This window comes from Sceloporus undulatus, chromosome 3 (assembly GCF_019175285.1).
Source record: "Sceloporus undulatus isolate JIND9_A2432 ecotype Alabama chromosome 3, SceUnd_v1.1, whole genome shotgun sequence".
Taxonomy (NCBI): Eukaryota; Metazoa; Chordata; class Lepidosauria; order Squamata; family Phrynosomatidae; genus Sceloporus; species Sceloporus undulatus.
Genome location: NC_056524.1, coordinates 4,984,653 through 5,004,302, shown reverse-complemented (window position 1 = coordinate 5,004,302; position 19,650 = coordinate 4,984,653). Strand labels below are relative to the sequence as shown.

Genomic DNA, 19,650 nt, shown 5'->3' with positions numbered 1-19,650 from the left:
ACTGCATTAATATTTACATGGTTTGCATCCTCAGGCTTTGATTCCAGATCCCTTTGGAGGCAATTAGGGAGAGCAGTTCAATAGCATCTGTCATCCTTGAAATCAAAGATCTCTGGTCAAGGAGCCATTTATTTGTCTTTTTAACAATCCACAGTATCTGTAGAACTCTCCTCCAGCACCACATCTCAAATGAGACACTTTTCTTCCTATTAGCCTATAATAAAAATCATGTTTGGGATGCAATTTCAGCTCTGCCAGAGATCATTCCTCCTTCCCATCCCATGCTGTGAATTTGCCAGGGCCTGGCTTTAAATCTGGTTCCAGAAGCAGGTGCTGGGGGGGGGCATGTTGTGCGCTTGTGCCCACTGTGTGCATATGTGCCTTAGTTGTTTCCACGACAATGCACAGCCTCCATCTCAAATCTTTTTCCTCGCGCTCGGGCAACGATTGCTCTTGCCTGCTCTATGCTTCATAATAGCAGCCACCGTGATGCAAAGAGGCTGTTACACCTGCTAGGGAATAATTGCCCTTTTGCTTATATATCTGGAAAGAAAAGCCGAAAAGACCGGGAGAGGCGCTGAAGGACAATAGCACCAAGAGAAAGACAACAGAGGAAAGAGGATCTATCCACACCCCTTGAGGAATATATGTGTATATATTTTCTCCTTTCATTGTGTAGGCAGAAACAGAGAGATTGTTCTTGTTCTATTTGTATTTTTTCTTGGGTGAATCGGTGCCATTCTCGGACGGGCATCTCCCCACTCCCCAGGAACCGCATGCTGCAAATGGTCAGGACACTTGCCCAGTTCACCATCGCATTGGAAGACATGCGAGAACTTGGGGATGCTGCTGATAACACCCTGAGCCCCCCATCCTTGGCTGGGGGGGCCACCGAAGAGACCCAGGAGAAAAATAGCAGCAGCCCCACCAGGAATGGCACCACCGAGGTGATGTGGCACGGGGGTGGTTCGGGTTGGGGAAGGAAGGTGGACCAGAGGGAAGTGAAATGTGCATGTGGGGGGGGGGGGAGATGGTTCTGGATCTGTTTTGGAGGAATGGTGGGTGGTGTTCTTTGGAGGATGACAATGCATGGCCCCATGAGGAGCACAGTAGCCATTTCAGTGCACCATTGGCACATGGGCACCCCACATGGGTGGACATGTGCCTGGGCAGGCTATTCTGCGTGTTTTTCCGAGGCATCCTTGTTAGCAGGGGAGACAGTTATCTTTCCCACAGGGATGGCGGGGTCATGCCATGGTGGAATGGTGGAATGGAGGAGTAGGTGGGTCAGGCCGAAAGAGAAGGTGTTGATGCTGTTTTTTCTGACACAGGTTGTGGCTGGTTGCCTGTTGAGAGAAGGTGTTGCTGTGGCACACAGCCACAGGTCCTCACCTGTTGGGCTCCCTCCGGATTGAGGGGGTGGTTTCCTGGCATTTCTCTTTGCAATGGAGGCAGGTGGCTGCCATCACAGAGGAGTGGTGAAATCCGCTCCATTGTTTTGTCCAAACTTCCATGGAGCTGTTCCAGGTGCTGAACTGCTATCTCCTTCCAAAGTACCTCCAGCAATCTGGAGCGCTTCCTTTGTACTAGGGCCCAGAGCAGATTCAGTACCCCCCGGCCCCCCAAAATATAAACCTCCATTGTCCCTTTGGAACAGGAAAATTGCTTTTAAAAAAACAACTCCAGGAGATTATTGTGAAGGTAATTTCATTTGAATTCATCTACAAATGGATTTTGCTCTGCTAGATCCAGATTTACACATTGGTGGCCTATAAAGGCACATATACAAGATCCCTCTGCTTTCCCAAGTAATTTAATCTGATTTATCAGCCATATCTTTCTGTTATTGCAACCTGTTAAAATGATCTTTGTTCCTCCTGTAAAACTCTCCTAAGAAGGAGAATAAGAACCTCCCCTTCACTATTCTGTCCAAATCAATCGTACTTTCAATTTATCTTGTCCAAGGAGTCATCTTGTTGGGTTCTGTTGCTGCTTCGGTCTGGACTGTTGCAATATTGTATTGGGTTGGATGCTGAAATAATGGGGGATTTGCTATATGAAATTCTCAGCAGCATATTTGCGTGGTTTTCAGATATTTCCAAATTCCATTTACAGCGACTCCACCGAAGGGGAAATAAACAAGGCCAGGAGGTTCCTGTTGAGGGAGGTTCCCGAATTTATTTATTTTAAAAATTATTCTGGCTGCTAGGGTCTGCTTGCGATTCCTGGCAAACCCAGAAGAATTAGGAAATCCAAAGGGATTTCTTTTCAGGGCTCCATTTTTCCCTAGGCTGACTCAGGCCTTGGTCTTTTGCCAGGGATTCCAGAAAGGACAAGCAAGGGATGAATTAATTTTAGCTTTGCTGGTGGTGGGCATGACCCATAGCCAGGATTTTGAAGCACTCTGACTTGAGCTGCATTGAACATTGTAAATTAGCATTAAAATTAAATTCTAATTAAATAGAATTAAATAGAGATAATAATAATAATAATAATAATAATAATAATAATAATAATAATAATAATAATTTATTTCTATCCTGCCTCGCCATAGCATTGAGGCGGTTTACAGCAATAATGAAATTCATGCAATATAAAATAAGTCCCATTGTTCCCTCCTTCCTAAATTAGACATCTAGTTGGACCAACTGATCAGTGGATCTTCCATTCAAAGGCTGGAGTAGAATTTACTTCTCACTATCAGTTACAAAAGAGGAAACAGTGAGCATTGGGGGTGAGCTTGGCAGGCTGGTTCCCATTAGCTTCTTGTTGGTCACTAGAGAAATCTTTAATTTAGGCTGGTTGGGGGTGCATGGACTGTAGGGGGTGCATGGTTTGGGTCTTCCTGCGTGGTCAAAGGGTTTGGATTTGATGGACCATTGGACTAATCCATCAAGACTTCTCTTTTTATAAAGCATCCTTTGTGCTTTTGCCAGCAGCAAAAAGGGGAAACTGTGCATTTGGGGTAAGCTTGGCAGTGTACACTTTGCCAGTGGACTGTATCCAGAACTTTGGTCAGTTCTGGATGCCTCATTTTAGAAAAAAATGTAGTCAGGTTCAGAAAATGGCAATAAGGACGATAAGAGGTATGGAGAATGAAACATATTTGGAGAGGGCATGTTAAACTTGGTGAAGAGAATATGGAGGGATGACAACATTCCCCATGTTAAATAACCCAGCTTTGCTGCCCCAAAAGGTAGGACATGGAAAAGCTCTTATGGTTTTAAGTTCCAGGAGGAACTTGCCATAGCTCCATTCTATGCAATTCCAAGATTTGTAGTTAGGAGGGGCACCAGAGCGCTCTGACAGAGAAAACTAAATCAGTCATAACTATGAATCTTATACTTCCACCACATTGAGCCATGCAAGTTAAAGTGGTGTCAAACTGCATTATTTCTGCAGTCCAGATTAGATCCAAGTAGGCCTAGGGGCCAGTGTGGTTTAGCAGTTTGAGAACTGGACTAGAATTCGTGTAGACCAGGGTTCAAATTCTGGCTTGGCCATGAAACTCACTGAGTGACCTTGGGCAAGTTATACTCTCTCAGCCTCAGAGGATGGCCATGGCAGGAACGTGCCAAGAAAACCCCACGATAGGTTCGTTTTAGGATCACCATAAGTCAGAAACTACTTGAAATCACAGAACAACAAAGGCCTTTTGGCCTGATCTTCTTGCAAATGGAGGGGTATCTCAAAATGGGATTGTATGTGTGTGCAAATGGGTGTGAGCATCTCAGCCTCACCTTTTACCAGCCTGAGACATCCGCAAGGGGGGGGGGGGTTGAAGGGCTTTAAAACCCCTGAAGTGGCTCTCAAGCCCTAGAAAAAGGCCACTCACTCCTAATGCCTTGCAAGAGGGAAGGGAATGATCATGGTTCCAACCTCACAGAAGCTCCTTTGTGCATCTCTGCAGACTTACTCGCTGCTGTTCTTTTTGTAGTTATAGCTGGAGATTTCTTTCAGTTCGATCTCCAATATGTTGCTGTCCGCCCAAACTAGCAAGCTGTTCTTTTCCTGTGGAATCTGGATTTAAAAACACACACAGAGAGAGTGAAATCCATGGATGAAAGTGTAAATTTGGAGGTATTGACATATTCCATATTAACAGTTCAACACTAAACATGCATGCAGAGCCGGCATAGTGTAGTGCCTTGAGTGTTGGACTACGACTCTGGAGATCAGGGTTTGATTCCCCTCTCGAACATGAAAACCCCCTTGGGCAAGTCACACTCTCTCAGCCTCAGAAGATGGCAATGGCAAACTTCCTTTGAAGAAACCTGCCAAGAAAACCCTGTGATAGGTTCACCTTAGGGTCTCCATAAGTCAAAAATCACTTGAAGGCACACATCAACAACAAACATGGGGGGGGGGGACAGTTCTATTAAACTAATTGAAATTACAGTTGGCCCTCCATATCCATCAATTTTTTTATCCACATATTAAAGCATTAATGGCTTGAAATGTTTTTAGAATATGTCAATTCTAAATAATCAATAAGCAAGCCTTGATTTTGTCATTTTATCTAAGGGGCACTATTTTACTATTCGTTTCATTTAATGGGACTTGAGCATCCATGGATTTTGGTATCCACGGAGGGTCCTGGAACCAAACTCCAGCAGATACCAAGAGCCCACTGTACTTGGATTTCCTTGTGAGTAGACAGCATGGCATAGTGGTTTGAGTGCCGCACTATGACTGAGTGACTCTGGTGACCAGAGCATGAATCCCTGCTCAGCCATAGAAACCCACTGGATGACCTTGAGTGAATCACACTCTCTCAGCCTCAGAGGAAGGCCATGGCAAAACCGCTCTGAACAAATCTGACCAAGAAAACCCTGTGATAGATAGAGAGAAGATTGTAGACTCTCCTTCTTTGGAGCTCTGTAAGTGGAAGTTGTACAACCATCTCTCAGAAGTGCATTAGCTGTGTGTTCCTGCATCACAGCAGGTGGACTTAACGGCCCTTGCATTCTTTTCAGCTCTATGATTCTGTGCAAGACCCACAACAGAGGGGACACCCAATCTACATCCTGCAGCTTCGCACTGCAAGAGAAGAATGGTAGAATCATTAAGATGGCTTAAGGGGTCCCTAAATATTACCGCTGGAAGCCCCGAAGCTACCCAGAGGGTTTACATGACTGAACAGGGGTTCAAATCCTGGTCTCCCAAATTCCTGGTCCAACATTTAAACCACTACACCACACTGGCACTGGAGTAGTCAGTTACCATAAAACTAATGGTCAGAGGGACTGAGGAGGTTTTTTTTGGAAAGGGAGATCAGGAAAATCTTAAAGGAACAGAAGGAATAATGGAGGTTGGTGATGATGACAATAGCAATAGCATTTACATTTCTATACCACTTTATAGTGCTAAGCACTCCCTCAGTTGTTTACAGTGTCTTAGCCAATTGCCCCCAACAATCTGTGTACTCATTTTACTGACCTACAAAAGGATGGAAGGCTGAGCTGACCTGGAGCACTGCAGGATCGAACTCACAACATGTGACTTTGGTGCATCAGTGGTATTTTATTTCTGAACATCACCACTCCTTCTCTCCCAGACAAACACAGAGGCAGGTAGTGCACAATGCACATCACTATCCTTCAGCTGAGGAGATGGGGAAAGATCCACCACAAGCCAGAACAACCCTTTGATGACCATGCTAGCTAAGGGATTCTGGGAATTGCAGTCCAAAAAGGTAGCTTTTCTAAATTTTGAAGAGATCTTGGCAATTCCTACCAAAGTTGGTAGCTCCCTGATTGTCCACCTACTGAATCAGTTGCTGGAAGGTATGTCCATTCTGATGTAAGTGCCATTGATTCAGTCAGTCTACACCAGTTGAAACTATAAGAGTGCATCTGCACTGTAGAAATAAGGCAGTTTGACACCTCTTTAAGTGCTGTAGTGCCATCCTATGAAATTAATCCTGGGATTTGTAGTTTTGCAAGGCGGTTAGCCTTCTCTGCCAAAGGGTGCTGCTGCCTCACCAAACTACAAATCCCAGGATTCTGTAGTATGGAGCCATAGCAGACAAAGTGGTGTCAAACTGTATTATTTCTACATTGTAGATGCACCGTGCAAATTGGACCTAAGCCTAAATGTCCCTCTCATTCAGCATGTTGACTCTCCATTCATGAGCCAAGAGTGAAGGCAAAATTCCCTCAACTGGGACTCAGTGACAGATCAATGCCACAGTAAATGGAAGATCCATGTAAGGGTCATCAGGACGATCCACTATTATTTTTTCTGTCCCTCCGAGATTTTCCTGAGCCCCCTTTCCAAAAAAAACAAATAAACACCTTCTCGGCCCCTGACTGTTAATTTTATGGTCATCATCTACTCCAGTGCCAGCACAGTGCAGTAGTTTAAATGTTGGGCCACGAATCTGAGGGACCCGGATTCAAATCCCAGCCATGGAAACCTTCTAGGTGAGGCAAGTCACCACTCTCTCAGCCTCAGAGGATAGCAAAGGCAAACCCCCTCTGAGCAAAGCTTGCCCAGTAAACCCTGTTTTGGGATCTCCAGAAGTCATGAACGCCTTGAAGGCACACAACAGCTACTAGTCCAACGTGTGATGTACTCCCAAAAGCTGAGAAAAAGGTTCCTTACTACAAGCAAGAAAGCGCTGGGATCTTGCAGGAGGGGATCCCTGTTTCTTTCCTTAGCTTCTGCCTGGAAGACAAAGAGAATAGAGCTGTTATGCAGGGTCATCTCTAAAGCATACCCAATAAAGGTAGCACTGCTTGTGGCCCTTTTAAGGCCTCTCCAGTCCTTCCAAATCATCTCCCCTTTTTTGTCTCCTAAGAAAGGGATAAATTGTTTTTCCTGGCAACCTCCAGAAGGAGCAATTCACCTTTCAAACAGGTTTCAGAACGTCCCTGCATTATTTAGCATTTTGAAAATTAGAAATCTGCTTTTCCTGTTTTGGATTTTTGGCAGTCCATGCACAGTCTGAAGGGCAGTAAATTGGACCATAAAACAGGTGCTGTTGCCCCTGCCTTTTTTATACCAGCTGTCCTATTTAGCTCTAAAATCCTTTGCCACGATTGTATGTATTTTTATACTTTTTATGCTTGCCAAATCTGAGAGATGACATCCCACCGATGCATATACTGCATGCCCACATACATTAGGATCTTTGGAAAAAATACACCCACCACTTTCTAATGCGGGAGAATACACACACACACACACACACACACTGTCATGGAAGAAAGACCTGGGAGCTAAAGATGTGGCAGAAGAGGTGCACAGGATTCTGGGAAATGTAGTCTTCAACCACAGACCTATGCACAAGTTGTAAAGAATTATCAGCCAACAAACCATTCGAACTAAATAGTTACAGATTAATTTCTGTATTTACACCCTTTAATTTGTCCAACCAGACTGTGATAGTTTAGCACCTTTCATGGAGGAAGCACTTATTCTAAGCATTCGAGGGAGATGGCTATCTGTCCTCTCTATGAAGACTTCCACTGAAGGAATTAAGATGGGATATTTTTTTCCTTGCAATTTGAATCCGTTGGTTTGTCTCCTAGTCTCTGGAGCAGCAGAAAACAAGCTCATTCCATCTTCTCCATGACGTCTCTTCAAATATTTGAAGATGGCAGTCATGTTCTCCGTCTCCTATTCTCCAAGCTAACCATACCCAGCTCCCTCAGTTGTTCTTCATAAGGTTTAGTTTCCAGAGCTTTCGCCATCTTCCTTGTCTTTCTGGATACATTCCAGCTTCTTAAAATCAGTCTTGAACAGGGGTGCCCAGAACTGCCCTGGCATTGGAGGAAGAGAAGACACTGGCACAGCTCTATCATGCCAAGACCCAACAGAAGATGAAAGCCCTTCCTTCCATCCCAACTGCCACTGTCCTGGCATCAGAGGGAGAGAGGAAGCTGGCACAGTTCCATCATGCCCAGGCTCAGCAGCAGATGTAATGTATTCCCTCCATCCCAATTGCCACTGCCCTGGCATTGGAGGGAGAGAGAAAGCTGGCACAGCTCCATCATGCCAAGGCCTAGTAGGAGATGAAAGTCCTTCCCTCCTTCCCAGCTGCCACTGCCCTGGCATTGGAGGGAGAGAGGAAGCTGGCAATGCTCCATCATCCCAAACTCCAGCAGGAGATGAAAGTCCTTCCCTCCATTCCAACTGCCATTGCCCAGGCATCAGAAAGGGAGAAGAAGAAATAGTATCTACTGGACTTAATCCCCTTTCACATTGCCATCCCCTTTCCTTTTTTTTTTTGGTCATTTCTTAATTAGATTGTTAGTTCTAGGTCAGGGAACTGTTTTATAGTTCTTTTATTTGCAAAACACCATATAATAATAGCTGGACACAGTATGGCAGGTGAGGTCTGACCAAAGCAAAGCAGAGAGGAACTACTACTTCCCTGGCAACCAGCGTGGTGTAGTGGTTTGAGCATTGGACTATGACCCTGGAGACTAGAGTTCGATTCTCCGCTCAACCATGAAACCAACTGGGTGACTTTGGGCAAGTCACATACTCTCAGCCTTGGGGGAGCCTAGAGAGGCAAACCACCTCTAAAGAAATCTTGCCAAGAAAACCCCATTATAGGGTTGTCATAAGTCAGAAACGAGTTGAAGGCACACAACTACTACTACTTCCCTCTTATCTGGACACCACACTCTTGTGGATGCCGCCTAGAATTGCATTGGCCTTTTTGGCTATTTATATATTTAATTTTATTTATTTCATTTAAATTATTGATATCCCGTCTTTCCCTCACACTGGAATTCATCATGGCTGCCACATCCCATGGCTGACTCATGTTTAGCCTGGAGTCTATTAAGCTTAATGGTCTTCTTTGCCATCTCTTCACAGCCCCTCTCCTCCACAAATCTGTTTTTCTGGAGCTACTGTTATCGTGGTCTGTATGCATCATGTGCGTGTGAGGTCAATGTGGGCGTGGGAGCAGTTGATCAGATCAGGGCATTGCCACGAGGGACCAGGTCTTTCTCATAACATGTAATTAGCCCATGGCCTTTTGCTGCCATCCTGTTGTTGCAACAAATAGGGGAGGCTTTTGACAAAGGGAGGAGTAATAAACACTTTGAGGAATAAAGAACCACATTTCTGCAACCTCAGCAGATGGAGATGAAGTGGGCATTTGATTCAAAAGGGCAGTGGAGTGAGGCAAAGCCTCTACAGCTCCGGAAACCCACTTTGAGATTTGTTTCCTGGTTGGTTTGCAGCTTTTATGATGCTTACCAAAAATAACAGTTCCCAAAGCAGGTTAAGAATAATGCAAGCATGCAGTTTAGAACAAAAACCAAAGTTCTAAAAGTCACAATTGTTTTTAAAGAGAATTCAGTAGGAGACACAAGGAGGGAAAGCAATTTTAAAAATTGTAATTGTTGTGTTTGTGTGCCTTCAAGTTGATTCTGACTTATGGCGACCCTAAGGAGAACCTGTCATGGGGTTTTCTCGGCAAGTTTCTTCAGAGGAGAGTTGCCATTGCCATCCTCTGAAATTTTATATTTTGTAGATACCTTATACACATAGCCTTATAGACATACACATAATTTTATACATGATATTTTAATAGTTTTGGACATGAAACAAAGTTTGTGTACACTTAACCATCAGAAAGAAAAGGTGTCACTATCTCAGTGCCAGTTTTGGTTTTCGGAATATTTTGGATTTTGGAATAAGGGAGACTTTAGCCTGTACTTCCTTAAGGAGAATCTACAGGTCAGCAGCTTCACAGAAAAGCAGAGTGGATGGGTTTCGAACAAAGATTTGAAGGAAAAGAGAGAAAATCACAAAGTCCAGGCAATTCTCACTAAGCTGAGCTCAGAAATTCTCATTTGAACTTCAGTTCCCAGAATCCCCTGAAGAGTAAGGTTTGTGGTCTTGCTGGCTGGGGGAGTCCCCAAAAGTACCTTTTCCAAGCTCTGTGTTGACTTTTGTGGGAAAACTGGGGTTGTCTTTGATAAGTTGAAACCTTTTAATGCTCCTCTCCCTGAGAAAAAAAAAGGATGAGGTCACCAAGCTTGGCATTTGCTTTGGCTTAATGGACTTCCAGGAAAAATGTGTATTTATATCAGGACTCCTGTAATGGCTGTCTTTCACAAACCTCATTATTATTGAAATGCAGAATAGTCAGGCAGAGCAACATTTGTCATCAGCAAAAAGATCACTCATTGCTATTGCTTTTGACAGATGCTGAGTAACTCTGTCTTCAGCAATTCTTGCAACCCTTTTGAAGCTGGATTGTTCAAACCAAGTTGCCTCCTGCAGTGACAGATGGATGGGATGCCAGGGTGGCATTTGGGCAAAGTGTGGGCTGTGGGTTCCCTTGAATCTACATTTCTGTTCCCTGAAGCCCCCTGCCACTCTCCTAAACCCCCAAAAATATTGCCCCCCCAAATGCAATTCTGGGGCACTTTCCTCCCAAGCCACACTGAAAGACCCACAAACACCTCAAAGCACAAGAAAATGTCCCATTTGTTGTTGTTATGTGCCTTCAACTTATGCAGACCTTAAGGCAACCCTACAATGGGGTTTTCTGGGGCTGAGAGTGTGTGATTCACTCAAGGTAACCTAATGGATTTCCATGGCTGATCAGGAAATCAAACCCTTGTCTCTTGTGTCGTAATCCCAATGCTCAAACCACTACACCATACTGGCAGAACCCCACGCTTAGCCCCCCCCCCAATATCTCATTTGTCCTCTGCAGACCATCTCAAAATGGCTACTTTCTGATGCCATTTTGAGAGGAACTGCAGGGGACAGGGACATGGAAATGGAAAGAAAATGGAAATATTGCCCCCTACAAGCACCCCAGAACCTTGCAGAGGAAAACAGAGGTATTGGGGCTTGCTGTGGTGGGAGAGATGGTCTGGATTCTGGAAGTTAATGATGGGACGGTTATCCTTTTTTTGTGTTGAGATGTTTGCATTTAGCACATGCTACAGAATCGACCATCTTGGAAGAGGCATGTGCTCCCTTGTGTCAGACAAAGAGAAATGTCCCCTTTAAGAAGGGCCTACTTTTTACCAGTTTGGGAAGTTTTCTTCTATAGAAAATAAGGAGTAAGTTTTTCTTTTAAAAAAGCTGTCAGAGTTGTGTCCTTTTGAAACTATAAAATATAAACTACCATTTAGATTCAGGGTGGAGTTTATCACATGAGACAGATCCCATGCAGAAACCTGATTTGAAGTGAACCCCCCCCCCCAAAAAAAAAGCTTTCACATGATGTTCAGGGTTAACTTGAACAGAAATTAGAAATAACCCACAAAAGCGGGTAGTTTTTCAAATGACGTTTGTGTCAATGAGCAATAATGTGACATTAATCCGAACATGAAGTCAACAAAACCCGTTTCTTTTTACTTTTGGGAACTTCCCAAAAGGAAAAAGGAGTATGTTTTGTCGACATTGCATTTGATTCAATGTTGCCTTACTTCTCAGTGATGCCAATGCGTCTGAGAAACAACCCGCAAAAGCCAATTTTAAAATCCTGTTTCTGCACGAGATTTAACCAATTTGCCTCTGTATGATAAAGTCCTATGCTGGGTTTTACTAGAGCCACTGTCATTGATTTTATAGGAGCTCTCCAAGGTGCTGGAACTAGTTTGGAAATACTGTTTGGGAAGCTTCAGTAATCCTGGGCCTAAAGCCCTTTGTTGCTGTGTGCCTTCAAGTCATTTCCAACTTATGGCAACTCTAAGCCGAACCTGTTGCAAGGTTTTCTGGGCAAGTTTTGCAGAGGGGGTTTGCCATCACCATCCTCTGAAGCTGAGAGAGTGTGCCTTGCCCAAAGTCACCCAGTGGGTTTCCATGGCTTGAACTGGGATTCAAAACCTCCAGAGTCCTAGCCCAATGCTCAAATCACTTCACCATGCTAGCTCCCTTCCATTTTTGTGAAACTGGGCATCTTTTTCCATTTTCCACCTCCTTCTGTTCGGATTCTCAGCTAGCCCCAGGTTTTGGTTATGGGGAAATCACACAGCTGACCAGTAGAGAATGATGCCTGGTTTGCAAAAATAGCTTCAATTTGTGGTCTTCTGCCAGGGAATAAACTGGGAATCTTTAGGGCAGGGCTGGGAAATTGCAGGTGACAAGGTGGGCCACATTTGCCCCCCAGGAGTCCTTGGAGGGCCATACTCTCCCCATTGCACCCACTCAAACAAATAAAATCATATTTTTGCCCCCAACAGCCTCTCTTTGGGGCTTTCCTGGGCCCCTAAGGGCATGTAGGGCAAAATAATAATAATGCTTATTTATTTATTTGGAGTATTTATGCCCGCTCTTCATCAACAAAGGGTCTCAGAGTGGCTAATAATTCAATTTTAATAATATAATATTTTAATGATTAATTCATAGTAATCCAACTCTGGGGTTTTTTTTTTAATTCCCTGGGGGCCAAGGGGTCTCCAGATATGGTAAAATGCCTTCTGCGTGTGCTGGTGATCATTTCTGATGGCAAAAAAGGTTTGACCTTTGAAAGCAACAGAAATGGCCTTGGGAAGGCACATTTGGCCCATAGGCTGCACATTGCCCACACTGTGGCTGTTGGGCAAGAGCTGATTTTTAAAGTTACATCTTTCTTTTTATTGGAAGAGTGGGGATGCTCCGTAGACTAAAGGAACTGCCTTGACTTAAGTCCTATTTTGCAGACTCAAATGACTGAAAACAGCAGTGGTGCTGCTTCCCGCAGGATCTGTGCTCCTTAATGCACTTAATCCAGTAATTACAGGCAATTAACCCTGTGATAAGTGTGCCTTGGAAACCTTTAATTTATCATGAAGGCATTCTTCTAGCAGGTGCTAGGCTTCAGCAGTTTAGCTGAAACCTCCTTCTGTAGAGACATAGCTCAGGAAGTGTTTCCATCTCTAGCTGTGCAAAGCAAGCTGGGCTCAGCATGGTATCCTTCTGTGTCATCTCTGTGGGCTTCCGGCAATTTTAATGCCAGGCAAGGAAGCCCAGGGTGATACTGGAATCAGAGCAGGGGATTTGTCAGGTGATGCCATTTTTTCTGTTGAAGTTGATAGCTATAGAAGTGGAGCAGGAAAGAGAGCATCAGACCCTTGGAGGAAGGCATGTAGCTCAATTCATCTGCTCTGCATGCAAAAGGTTCTAGGTTCAGTCCTAGGCATCTCTAGTTAAAACAGAGTAGATTTCATAGAATCATAGGCACCTAGAAGTGGAAAGGACCCAAGGGCTATCCAGTGCAACTCCTTCTGCCATGGAGGAAGACACCATCCAAGCCCTTCTTCAGCCTCAAAACCTCCAATTGTTGTTTTTTCCCTCCTGTTTGGTTTGTAACATCTTGCCTGATGAAGAAGCCCATGGAGCTTCAAAAGCCTGGAGCAAGTGTATTGTGCATCTTGGTTGGCCAATAAAGGTATCACTGATGGATTTTTGTTTGTGAGAGTTTCCTGTGGTTGTGATAAAAATAATCTACTGACCACCTTCCCAGGGATGCTCTCCATCTTCCACAACAGCTCCTTTTCTCATTTCTGACATGCTTGTGTCCAGACTCTCAAGGCCTCTTTGTGACTCATTCAGTTAAAGCTGAGTATCTTTTTGTGCAGCAAATGGATGTTAGTCTCCCAGTTGCCACGTGGCCAGAGGTGCCAGCCTGCAATAAATACCCCTCCACACCATCTGAACTAAGAACAAAAACAGCAAAATGCAGGCTTATGACTAACATCTTTTTCCCCCTCCTGTATGTTTTTTAACACCTTGCCTGATGAAGAAGCCAGTGGAGCTTCAAAGGCTTGCAGTGTGTATATTGCATATTTTGGTTGGTCCAATAAAGGCATCACTGTTTGGTGGGTTTTTTATGTTACTGGATTATGTTACTATACAGCCAACACGACTACCAGTGGATGTTTTCAGTTAAAGCTGGGTTGTCTCAGTGTTTCAACTCACAGCTGTCCATCTGATGGGTCATGATTAGGAACATTGTGGTACCTGTGTCATCCCCTCTCGCCTTCATAAAGACATTCAGCCTCCACCAGGGTGGCCCGCTGGAAGACATACTGAGCTGGAAGGAAACAGGCGCTTGGCTTGTATTCCATTCCATCTCTCTTTCCCGTGTGTGGCTTTAAGCATGGGATTTGCCCTCTTGCTAATAAAACACCCTGTTCTCTAGCCTCAGCCAACACTGTCAATTGTGACTGATATCCCAGCATTGTTTATGAGAGCGGGGACGTCACAGCAGAAGGTGTGAATTGCTCACTATGGAAAGACAGAATGGCTGGAGGTCAGCTTCTCAGTCGGCTGGATTTGGTTCCAGGAACCCGGTGGATACCAAAATCTGTGGATTTTGCTAAGTGCCGTTATAGACAAAAGGGTAGTAAAATGGTGCCCTTTATATAAAATGGCAAAATCAAAGAAATTTTTGTTTGTGAATATTTTTGCACAGTGGTTGGTTGGTTGGTTGGTTGAATCCGTGGATGCAGAATCCATGCATACGAAGGGCCGACTATACTAAGTATGGGGAGTTTTCACAAAATAAGTTCATAGTTCTCATGGTTTGAAAAACTGATTTTCATAGGCTAGGGTTCTAGAATAAGGGGCATATGTAAATATATAATAAAAATGGTTTTATTACCATTATTGTTATATTATAATTTTTGTTGTTGTGTGTCTTCAAGTCATTTCCAACTTATAAAAAAAACCCAGGCAAACCTATTGCAGAGTTTTCTTGGCATGATCTGGGGTTTTCTTGGTCTTCTTTGGAAGCTGAGAGAGTGTGACTTGCCCAGGGTCACCCAGTGGGTTTCCATGGCTGAGTGGGAATTTGGTCTCTCAGCGTCCTAGTCCAATACTCAGAACACTGCACAACATTGCCTCTTATAATAAAAGTATTACTATTTATGGTGAATAGTTAATTCTTTTTAACTTTTGTAAAATATAATGTTAATTTGATTACTGGAAAGCACTTTGGGTTGAGGAAGACCCAGGAAGGATGGTTCACACGTTCATGGAGTCTGCAGTTAACAAGGGCAGCGAAGGATAGCATGTTGGCAAAGGTCTCCAGTGGCCTACAGAAATCTGCCATCTTCTCATCATAGAATCCTAGAGTTGGAAGAGACCTCAAGGGCTATCCAGTCCAACCCCATTCTGCTATGGAGGAACACGTAATGAAAGCATCCCCAATAAATGGTCATCCAGCCTCTGTTTAAACACCCCTCCCCCCAAAGAAGACTCCATTACACTCTGAAGCAGCATTTTCCATTGTTGAATAGTTCTTACCCTCAGGTAGTTCCTCCTAACGTTTAGATGGGATCTCTTTTCCTGTACTTGTATCCATTGCTCTGGGTCCTACTCTCTGGAGCAGTGGGAAAACAAGCTTGCTCCATCCTCAATATGACACCCCTTGAGATATTTAAACAGGGGCATCATGTCACCTCTTAACCTTCTCTTCTCCAGGCTAAACATACCCAGTTCCCTAAGTCTCTCCTCATAGGGCTTTATGGTTTCCAGACCCTTCGCCATTTTGATGGCCTCCTCTGGACACACTCCAGCTTCTCAACACCCTTCTTGAATTGTTTTTCCCAGAACTGGACACAGTGTTATTCTAGGTGAGGCCTGAACAAAACAAAATAGAGTGGCACTATTACTTCCCTTGTTCTAGACACTATACTTCTATTGATGCAGTCTAGAATTGCATTCACCTTTTTATATGCCGCATCACACTGTTGACTCTTGTTCAACATGTGGTCTACTTGGACTCCTAGATCCCTTTCACATGTAGCTTGTCAAGCCAGGTGTCCTCCAGCCTATATCTGTGCATTTCATTTTTCTTCCTAAGTGCAGTGCTTTACATTTTTCCCTGTTGAAATTCATTTGGATAGTTTTGGCCCAGCTTTCTAACCTATTAAGGTCATTTTGAATTTTGATCCTTTCCTCAACCTTCCAAAGTCAATGTGGTATAGTTGTTTGAGTGTTGGACTAGGACACTGGGATACGCGGTTCAGATCCCAACTCCACCATGGAAACCCACTGGGTGACCCTGGGCAAGTCACAATCTCTCAGCCTCAGAGGCTGAGATTTAATCCCCCCCCTAAATTTTATATTTCTACATTTTAATGTTGTTGCACTGTTTTTAAATTGTATTGTTTTTTTTAATTTGCTGTTATCTGCTTTGAGTCCCTATGTAGGGAGCAAGGCAGGATATAAGAAAAGAAATAGTAGTACTACTAGTAGTAATAATAGTAGTAGTATTAATACAAAGATATAGCTGTGTTAGTCTGCCTTTGTTTTCCTATCATCATCATCATCATCATCATCAATTATGTGGAGAGATCTTGTAGCACCTTTGAGACTCACTGAAAGAAAGAAATTGGCAGCATGAGCTTTTGTAGACTTCAGACTACTTCCTCCAGATGCATCTGAGGAAGTAGACTGAAGTCTACGAAAACTCAACTTCTTTCGTTCAGTGAGTCTCAAAGGTGCTACTAGACCTCTCCACATAATTGATGATGATGATGACGATGATGGTGGTGGTGGTGATAGGAAAACAAAGGCAAATCCCCTTTGAACAAATATTGCCAAGAAAACCCTGTGGGTCATATGCCATAAATCCAAAATGACTTGAGGGCACATAAGAACTAGAACAACAACCAAGCTGCCTTGCATCCCATCCCAGGACAAAGACACAGTGTAAATTCAAGAACTAAATAGATGCCAGGATGCTTAGGGGATTCTGGGTGTGGTAGTCCATCTGAATCCATTTTCCAACTTTTACCAGGCTTTCTCCTTTTTCTGCCAGGAAAATGTCATCCTTTTTCATTTCTTCCTACTGAGCCTCTGTTGTAAAAGCACAGGAGCAGGGCCAAGAGAAAAGATGACAACTTAGCCCCTGGTTTTCGCCATCTGTGATGTCGTCCCAAAGACAAAGGGGAGAAATTGAATCATATTAAGTTGCATCTGATGATCCCAGGTTTTAATGGATTTACTGAGCACAGCATCACTGCCAAAAGGGGAAGCGGTGAATCTCTTCTCCTGCCTCTGTTCATGCCACAGATTAATCTTGTATTGAATTGATTCTGTATTAGTCACTAACTCAATTAAGAGCTAGCTCTTTCTGATTTAATTGCAAAGATAAACAACAACGGCATTCATTCCTGTACCACACAGGGGACTGGCAAAGGTAGTCACCGAGGAAAAACAGATCGTAAGACTCCAATTTTGAGAGTACTGAATATAAATGCATATAGCTCACTGAGCAAGAGATTTAGACTGTCCATCTTGCTAGACTTTGTCTTTCAGCCCTTTCAAAAGCTGGGTGTTCAAATGACAACCAGAGTTTGGAAAGACAGTGAGAAAAGAGTCCCTGCATTCAATTAATCACTAATAAACTAAAAAAAAATTACCATAATTCAGTTGAATTTAGACTAGAAAGGGGGAAAATCTAACAATTACATTTATGGCAAATGCAGTGACAAAACCCCTCTGAAGAAAGTTGCCAAGAAAAACCACCCTAGGGTTATCATAACCACTTGAAAGGCACACAACAACAGCAAGCCTCTGACAATAGTTCCCAGAATCCACTGACCGTGGTGGGTGGGGGATTTTGGGAGCTGTGGTCCCAAGAGAATGACCCTCCCTGCATCAAGGCAGAGGAACTTGGGCCAGCCTTTCTACATGAGAACCTTTTGGCTAATGCTGCCCTCCAAGGCTTGTTGCTGGACTGCAAGGCCTAGCAGCCCTAACCAGTGGTGATGGATGCTGTGAGTTACAATGCAACATCCTGCTTTGCCCTTCTGGGCTGCAGATACTGGGGATCCTTAGTTTGTGAACCATGTGCCTCACCACAAAGCCATATTTGTTATAGCTGCTTCTAATAGAGAAATTGTGTGGGGAGTGGCAACAGGATTGGAGCAAAGCCATGGAGAAAGAAGAGGAGGATGTTGGCCTGCGGTTTAATATATATATATATATATATATATATTAAAAACCTTTAATGGGGAGCAAGCATCCAGAGATATAAATCCAGAAAAAGCCCAGTGATACTTTGAACATAGTCACCAACCACAGATTGCTGAGTGTGGACTGGGAAGGAAAATGAGAACATTTAGGGAAATTGGAGAATAGAAAGGAAGAGAGAATGGCCAGTTGAAGGAAAGAGTCAGAATGGAAAAGCTCGAAAGAGGACTGGGTGGATGGTGCACTTTTCATAGTTGTTCAGAAGCAGAAATGATAGCACTCTGGAACTGTCATGGCTGCATCCTGTGAGATCCTGGGATTTGTAGCTTGTTGTGGCACCAGAGCACTCTTGACAGAAGGCTAAATATCTCACAGAAGTACAGATCCTGGAATTCCATAGAATTGAGCCATGTTAGTTAAAGTGGTGTCAGGCTGCATTGATTCTGCAGTGCAAATGCATCTGGGAGACCAGGATTTGAATCCCCGCTCAGCCAGGGAAACGCACTGGGTGACCTTAGGCAAGTCACACACTCTCAGCCTTAGAGGAAGGCCATGGCAAACTTCCTCTGAACAAATATTGCCAAGAAACCCCCTGTGATAGGTTTGCCTTAGGATCACCATAAGTCAGAAATGACTTGAAGGCACACAACAACAACAATTATGGATTGCCACCTTTTTTAACAGACAGAGGTGACGTTTCTTTCCAAATCTTCCCCTGCTATGAGCAGCTGTAGGAGCATATTATTATTATTATTATGATTGTGCATGTTACAAACAATTACCATATTTAGATGCTTTCATACATTTATGTTTAACATGGACAAAAGAGATAGAATACAAACAAACAAAAAGAAAGCCTTTAAATAAACTAAACCGTTACTATTGTTTTGTTCCATTTTTCTAAAATTTTACTATTTATACTTCGATTGATTACATTGGTATTGTGTGATTGTTTCTTGAAAATTAATACCACTTCCACTTAAGGTTATGATTTCTATTAACTTCAGTATTTCTATTGCTCTCTTAATTTCTCTAATCCTACTATTCTTACTATAAAGCAGCTGCAGGAGCATATTGAGCATCTTCCATGGTATGTTCACACCACAGTGGCCAAAAGCCACATCCATGTTCAATGGTGGCTGGTGACTCCCATGTCAGTGGGGCAGTGAATCCACTCCAGGTTTTAATCCAAGTTGTCTGGGAATTATCAGTGGTGATGACCTTGTTCAGTACCTTGGACAGCTCCTTTAAAGCTCTCTAAAGCCTGGAGTGAATTGACTCTGCCAGGGAGATGGGAGTGGATTCATAGCCATTTCATTTTATTGGACATGCAGTTGGGCATTGAGAGATAGCCCTGAAGAAGATCTTGCTGAAGATATTTCTTGGACTAGAGTTCCTAGAATCCCTCAGGGACTGTGCTGGACATGGTAGTCATCACAACCGTTTCCAGGTCCTGTGCTAGCATGACATTTCCCTTTCATTCTATACAGTGATAGCACCATAATTCCACTTTAACATGGTTCCATCCCATGGAATCTTGGCATTTGCAGTTTGGAGAGGGATGCTTAGATTTCTCAGCCAAAGAGCTCTAGTGCCTCCCCAAACTACAAACCCCAGAATCCCACTGTATGCAGCTATTAGCAGTTAAAGTAGTGTTATAATTTTGTCATGTGAACAGGGTCTAGGTGAAAGCCTTACCTTTGGAAGAAAATAAATCAGGCAAAATACCCAATGTGCACAATGTGCGATTGTTGAGGA

The 19,650-nt window shown here is 43.5% G+C and overlaps 1 protein-coding gene across 1 annotated transcript in view; it reads left to right on the top strand.

The window, feature by feature from the left end:
* Window positions 1-310: 310 nt before the first annotated feature.
* ARHGEF17 (Rho guanine nucleotide exchange factor 17) overlaps window positions 311-19,650 on the top strand; it is a 102,170-nt gene continuing 82,830 nt past the window's right edge. The window contains exons 1-2 of the mRNA XM_042459941.1: window positions 311-947; window positions 6,459-6,462. The gene's annotated coding sequence lies outside the window, so the exon portion shown is untranslated. The remainder of the gene's footprint in view (window positions 948-6,458; window positions 6,463-19,650) is intronic.